Here is a 7,699-nt window from a genome sequence, read left to right as displayed (position 1 = left end):
AGTTGACTAGAGCCAGATAAGGAGATGGGCAGGAGGAAACCCTTTTGATAGAAGCACCAGGAAAGACTACTGCTGTGAAGAGAGGAAGGCACGAAGGGAGGGGGCAAACTGAGAAAAGAAAACTGCACGAAGAAGAAGCAGCCTGCTGAGGCAGGAAGCCGCAGAAGACAGCGTGGGCAAGAAGAGAGTGGGAACCGGCTGGCTAGTAGCACAGGAGGGCCCTCAGAAACTCTTGTTTGTGAGTCTTAAAAGCTGAATCTTGCTGAAAATGGTCTTTAATGAATGAGAGGAGAAACCTCAAAGTCAAAACGCGATTCACACGTGAGGTAAAGATGAGCGCAGCCTGGGCAGGTGCATTTGGGCTTGAGATGGACCCAGGAGGATCTTGTTAGGCCCTGCTGCAGGGCGTGGCCGGCACGCCTGCCCCCTACCCAGGGGCGGGGCTTCCCCTCTCCCAGAGATTCCCTAAATAAACCAGACATTTTGGTTCTAGGGTCTCTCTCCCTATAAACCGTATATTTTGGTTCCAGCGTCTCTCGCCCCCTTTCCCCCCACCTCCCTACCCTCTCTTCTTCCTCTCCCCCTACCTCCACCCCCAGTGCGCTCCCCCTTCCCTTCCCCCTCTTGGAGATCTACTAGAACCCACAGGTCACACTCCAGGTAAGTATTTCCTATTTCAGAGGGTGGTTCCTCCCCCACTCCCCGTTTTGGGACTCCCCTCCCCCAACTATCAATACCATGGCCCTAAAAGTTTCAAGTGTAAACTCCTTAACTTTATCTTCTTCTCCCTCTCTCTCTCTCTCTCTCTCTCTCTCTCTCTCTCTTTCCCCCCCACTCCCTACCCTCTCTCCTTCCTTTGCCCCACCCCCGTGCCCAGCGCTTCCGCCCCTCCCCTTCCCCCTCCCATGCCGCTTCTAATAGATCTGCATTTATATATTATAACTTCGTCACCAATTAGCTCCTACTGTTTATTTAATCAATCAGATCCAACTAGCCATTGTCAACTGTTCCAGAAAAACAAGGACATGGCAAATGTTGCACATCTGTCTTTTTGTCAGCGTCTAACAAACCAAGAATCAGAAAGAAGTCAGATTCTATGTTTTAAGCTTGCATTTTCAAACACACAGAGGAGCAAGTAATCTCGCTCCCAGGACAAACCACTAAAGGTGTGGCTCTTTAGAATTGCTGAATTGCCCAAAGCTGCTTTAGAAAAAACCCTGCTCCTGAATACATCTGGGGCACAGGCTGGCTAACCAGAGACCTGTAAACCGCATGATAAGCAATCACTAGTTTACATGAGTGTCCATGTGCCCGCACATATGCATGTGTATGGAAGGCATGCGCTCGACATATGAGGTTGCGCCTGGTATTGCTTGTGCTCATGGTGGAGGAGTGCAGAGGTGTGTGCCAGGGCATGGGAAGACTGGGCACGAATATGTGCCCACATAATTGTTTGTGTGAGATCTTGAATTAGATAAGGTGACCAATCTATAGAGAATAAGTAGATATCATGGCTGTGACTGTCATGTACATCCATAGATTTGGATTCACTTTTTTTAAAATACTGTAGGCTGAGCCTTGGTCACCCACGGAGCTGTGTCCAGAGGCCTTTTAATTATTCTGAGAAGATCTTGCTAAATTACCTCAAAGTGCCATGTAGCTCAGGCAGGCCTTGAACTTGTGATCCCTCTCCCTCAGCAAGTATCAACCGTGCCAGCATCATAATTGTGTTCACAGATGGGTTTCAGTCAGTGCTTAATTAATTTACCTCAATAAGTAAATCAGGGCTTTAAATGGCAATGTATAAAATAAAGGAGTTAAATGTGTGATTATGGGCTTTATTTATAGTATTAAGCTGTAACATAAAGTTTCAAATGATTTTTTTACATGTTGGCATGCAAAATAATGGGTTTCATCATGGCATTGGCATATGTGTGTGCCATTACACTTTGCTTTACTTTACTCCCTTCCTACCCTCTTTCTCTGTGCCCTCTCCCGGTATCCTGTTAGTTTTCTCCTCCCCAATAAGTCTGATCTGTTTTTTGTTGTTGTTGTTTTTGTTTGTTCGTTTGTAGTCCATCATCTTAGTTGTCACCTCCCTTAAGCTCTCTCCTCCTTCCCGCTCATGACCCCCTTTCTGGCTTAGTGACCCACAAACTCACATATAAACACACACACAATCTTACATCTAGCATGTGCCAATTGTCTTTCTGAGTCTGGCTTCTTTCCCTTAAATTTCTAATTTCTGGTTGCAACCTGTTTTTCTGCAAGTGTCCTGACTGCCTTTTCTCTGTGGCTGCAGAAGATTGCACTGTGTAACATGTATTTTATACACCTGAGACTTTTTAGCATTTGTTTAATAAGAAGAGGGAATGAGTTCTGTCCCTAAAGCAAAACCTTAGGCCACCTGCAGGAGCATGCTCACCTCTGGGGACCCCAGCTCTCTGAGACTTGACTAGAACAGCTAAACTAGGTTGGAGAAGGCTAAACCAGCCTTACCATACACCAGAGAGGGGGACTGACCGTGTCTTGGGGGCCCCATAGCTCCTTGGGTGGCCCAGTGGACCTCTGCTGACACTAACTTGTCACAGCACCTCAACTCAGATGCTCCCCGTGTCTCCTCCTCTGGTTACCCACTTGCGCAGATCCATTCGGTGGGCAGTGGCAGCATTCTCTGTTTTGATCTAACTTTTTCTTCCATATATGTGCATGTTGATGTGTCCCGTTGTCACCCCTTGTACAATAGCTTCGAACATGTGAGAGGATTTTGGAGTGAGCAGGGCTCCTTCGGAAAAATTAAAACACAACTCCAGGGGCATGATCTGCCTAAAGAATGCTAATTACTCGAGTAAATTTACAACCTTCTTCGGTTTTTCTTCAGTCTACTGTGATCCTTTCCTCCAACAGAAGCGAAACACACACACACACACACACACACACACACACACACACACACAAACGCACACACCCGCCGTCCCCAAGAAAGCCACATCAAGGTTTGCCCCGCTGGAAGTGGAAAGTAGAGCAAATCCACTTTGAAGCACCTGAGGAACGGTTTGAAGGCTGATTGTAACCTATATGCTTTGAATGTCTTTCATTCATTTGGAATTTGTCCAATCCCTCTGCTTCAAATGTCTCCTGTCAAAGTTAATTTACTTTAGGCTGAAAGCAAAGCCAAATTCTTGGGAGACACGTGACCAAGATAGGGGCGGCGCGGCGGGGGTGGGGGAGAGCCACTGGCCCAGCTGTGGGAAGTGTGCTCAGTCTCTTGGGACTGAAGCAGAGAACTAGATAGCACCACCAAACACTTCAGTAGCCCCTTAGACGAAGATGTTACGTGACTAGACTTACCTGCCCATGTGTGAGTGCGCATGCGCAGGTGTGAGTGCGCATGCGCGTGCGCGCGCGAGCGTATGTGTGTGTGTGTGTGTGTGTGTGTGTGTGTGTGTGTGTGTTCGTTCCCAGAAGGCAGTCTTTGGGCTTCACCTGCCTGCAGCAGGTATTTATCAAATGGCCTGTGTCTTCAGACTTACCTGCCCATGCGTGAGTGCGCATGAGCGTGCGTGCGCGCTCGCGCGCGCGCGCGCGCGCGCGTGTGTGTGTGTGTTCGTTCATTCGTTCATTTGTTCCCAGATCGCTAGCCCTCAAACGAGGAGCGAGAGGAAGGGACTGCTTTAAAGACCCACAGCCTGACATCATGCAGAGAATAAGAGACCTTGGGACATTCAGCCCCAGACAGAGAGTGTCTCCATCAAATTCCTCCCGCCATGGCTCAGAGCACACCTAGGACCAGAGGCAGAAAGAGCCGGAGGACATGACGGCGTCTATAAACCAACAGGATCGATGCTCATAGGGATTGAGCAGTGGACTCATGAGTGCCGCATGAGTCCCGCATGAGTCCGCACCAGCTAGGGTCCTAGAGCTGGCCGGAGACGTGGACACACGCCCCCACCCATGCGTACACCAGAAGCTATTTCCAATGGATACCTACACACAAGTGAAAACTTAGTTTTCTCTAGGGAAGATTCACTGGGGAAACAAACTACTCATAAGGGAAGGCTGCGTGCCCAACAGTAGACAGCCAATAGAAAGTGAACTCATCGTTGGAGGGTCCTTGTCTCAAAATGGCGTGTCAGGGCTCATCCTTTTCCCCCCTTATTTTTAATTTAATTTAATTTATTTTTATATAGTTCTCCCCCCCCCCACCCCCCACCCCCACCCCCGTCTCTCTCTCACAGATCTTTTGCACTTCAGTAGGACTTTTTAAATTTCATTTTATGGGGTTCCTGGGTATGTGAAGGAGGGTGGTCTCTGTCTGTATCTGTTTCCTGTACCTTCTCTTGGGTTCTTTTCTTTCTGTTTGTTTGTTTTGTCTTATTCCAATGTATCGGGTTTTGTTTTATCTTATTATGTTTTGTCTTATTATTATCCTTAAAAGCCTGTTTGTTTTCTAAGGTGAGACAAAAAGGGAGTGGATCCAGATGAGGGGGAGGTTGGGAGGGGCAGAGGGAGTAGAAACTGTAATCAAGATATATTATGTGAGGGGGGTGGATTTTCAATAAAAAGGGGAAAAAAACCTCAAAGTTTGAAATTGAACACCTTTCTTTCCTGGTTTAAATGATTTTAGTCAAAAAAAAAAAAAAAAAAAAAAAAAAAGACTTCCCAGGAGCACTTGGGGGGTGGAGGTGGGGCACAGCAGAAACCTAAACTTCATTGATTTCGCAATTTATTGGAAGATTTGTACAGAATAAATTCTCTTGACATTAAACGCCTGGCTTGACAGCATCACTAATTCCAGCTCTTTCTCCAGAGGAAGACCAAGGCTCCTGGCCTGGCAGACAAATTAGCCACAGTTGCTGGGAAGACAGCAGTTTACTAGAGACAAAACCTGAGAGGGAAACGGAAGTCTTGTGCACATCCAAACAGCCTGCCTCGTGTCACCAAATCCCCTAGAGTCACCCTCAGCTTCATTAGCACATGAAAATGAGGTAATTGAACATCCTTCAACTGTCCCTCAAGTGCCCAAATCAATCATTCATGGAAATTAAGTTTTGATAAGAGGTGTTTAAAGATTGTCAAAGAGTCTCTGAGAGTGTCATTCTTTCCGCCTTCAGAGGATTCCAGCCAGCACTGGGCTATACCGGGCAGCAAAGGTGAAAAAGGTAAAGGTGCACACCGACCGGATCACGAGAACCACGGGTCAGAAGCAGGAATCTAGCAGGTTTGTTTCCATAAAGATATTGACTTTGGGAAAAGTGGTTGCCCCCCTTTTCACAGATGCATCATTGGGCAGTTATTTGGATAAGCCATATAGAAGGATATATATATTTTAAATGAACGTGTACTCTAAGAAGAGACAAAAACATATGTTTTTTGTTTTTGTTTGAGACAAGGTCTTGCTATGTACAGTCCAGGCGAGCATCAAACTTGTGTCAATCCTCTTCAGCCTTCCCAGTGCTGGGATTACAAGCATGTCACCTTGTTGGGCTTATGTTGTCAGTATTTCTTTTCTTTCTTTCTTTTCTTTTTTTAAATATTTTAAACTGTGGGAGTGTCAGATCTTGGAGTTACAGACAGTTGTGAGCTGCCATGTGGGTGCTGGGCATTGAACCTGGGTCCTTTGGAAGCCATCTCTCCAGCCCGTTGTATTTCTTAACTATAATGCCAAGATGTAGGATATGTAGGTGTGTTGTTTTACCTCTTAAAATACTTAGTGTGTGTGAGCATGCGTGCACATGTGTGTATGAGTGAGCCATGGTACATTTGTTGAGGCGAGAGGACAGCTTGTGGTTCCTCCTTCCGCTGTGTGGGTCTCTGGAATTGCACTCAGGTCATCAACCTGACCTAAGTACCCTTGCCCACTGAGCAATCTCTCTGGTCCCTTGAATGCACAGTGTGACGACACTTGGAAATGGTTTAATACATTTGTGTATTGGCTCACGACTGTCACATTACCATGGGAAGCTGAGGCAGGATGTTGGCTCTGAGCTCCAGGCCACCTTGGGTTGTTGAAACTCATACGTTACATAACCGTGGCACCCAGTTAGCATTTCCGGTATCCCCCCAAATCATCTGAATTTCTTCCCCCAAATCTAAAAGTGGAAAGCAAAAATATGAATAGCTCCCAAAAGAAAATAATAAGACTGTGAATAAATCTAATATATGTTTGACAGTTAAAAGCCCCCACCCATTTTTCTTCTAAATTATAGGAAGGCTAGAGAAGAAGATGCTAGGAAATAACTTGGTTCTTTTCTCCAATATTTACCCTGCAAGTATTTGCAAATCCTCCAAAAGTTACTGGAGATATGCTTATCTTTGGTGCCGCAAATATCACTCTTTTAAAGAGCATGGGTCAGCATTTCCATTCCTTATGGCCTAACAAAAGGACTCTTGATCAGGAAAAACTTGTTAACAAGCCTGGAGCTTCGGTATTTGTGTGAGTATATGTTACCACTTTCCTTCAGTCTCTACTAGCTCAGATTTACCATGCCCACACACAGATGGACACATTCCATGCAGCCCAGAGCTGGCAGGGCAGGGCCTTGGTAGTGGCTTTCTCTGTATTGCATCCTTAAAACTTGGCTACACTGAGCATGGAGAGGTCAGGCTGCAGCAAAGGACGGACACTAGAGCGCCTTTCCCTTTCCAGGGGGCTTAACCCTGGAGAACCTTTGATCTGTTGATTAACAAACACACACTCTCATATTTTGTAAGCCACCCCCCCCCCCCCCCGCCAACCGCCCCGCTATAGATTTCAGAAGGGTGGGAAAGGCACAACCCCACAAAACCTAAAATGTCTCTTTACATAAACAGTACACCCTACTCAAAGACAGGCAACCCCTTTCCCTCCTGTCATCACTACACTGAAGTTGACAAACAAACAAATTAAAGCTCTCGGGGACGTACAAAGCCGCTCAGCTTGGAGAACCAGATGAACTCATGTCCAGAAATGAGCAAGCTCTAGGCTGGTATGAGAGGCTTCTGCTACCTCGAATAGCCCTTATTTCTGAGATAGGGTTTCATGGTGATCAGGCTAGCCTGGAACTTGCTATGTAGCCAAGGATAGACACTTTGAGCCTTCTCCTTCCCTCCTCCCTCCCTTGGTGCTGCTGGGATCATAGGTGTGTGCTACCATGCCTAGTTTAATTGGATTGGGGAGCTAGGATACTCTACCCAGCCCCCCAGCTTCTTAATAATCAATACCTGTAACTTGATTGATCAAGAAAACCAACCCAATGCCTACCAGGAGGCCTTCTTGGTCCAAAAACAAAAAACAAAACAAAACAAAACAAAACCAAAAAACAAAAAGTGACTTAGTTTACCTAGATAAATACAATTAAGCCAACAAAATTAAAACAAGGAAAAAAATGGAAGAAAGGCTAGAGAACAGATGTATATTGTGAGAGTTAGTTAGAGAAAAGAAATGCAGACGGTCAGGGTATTGTTGCTCAATGTCCAAGGATGACAAGGAGTTAATAAAGACACAATCCCCACAACCACTGGGCACGCAAACTCATGGAGACTAACAGACATGGCACCCTTAACAACCCCCCCTTTTCCCACCAGGCAGTCTTGTGGTGTGTGTGTCATAGTAAAAGGTACAATGCCTACGCAGAAGCCTCTCTTCCTTCCAATCAACTCTTTCCCCTCCCTCTCTCATCCCGAGAGCTCGGGAAGTTATTTTTAAAACTTCTTGGCT

General features: G+C 46.1%; 1 long non-coding RNA gene across 1 annotated transcript in view; it reads left to right on the top strand.

The window, feature by feature from the left end:
• The first annotated feature begins 609 nt into the window (after window positions 1-609).
• The window catches only part of LOC311594901, a 36,244-nt gene continuing 29,154 nt past the window's right edge, over window positions 610-7,699 (top strand). The window contains exons 1-3 of the long non-coding RNA XR_014778244.1: window positions 610-660; window positions 4,811-4,988; window positions 5,115-5,221. This is a non-coding gene — a long non-coding RNA (uncharacterized lncRNA). The remainder of the gene's footprint in view (window positions 661-4,810; window positions 4,989-5,114; window positions 5,222-7,699) is intronic.

The sequence above is a fragment of the Acomys minous genome, assembly GCF_964271855.1.
Source record: "Acomys minous genome assembly, chromosome: 3".
NCBI lineage: Eukaryota > Metazoa > Chordata > Mammalia > Rodentia > Muridae > Acomys > Acomys minous.
This window is presented reverse-complemented; position numbering and strand designations above follow the sequence as displayed.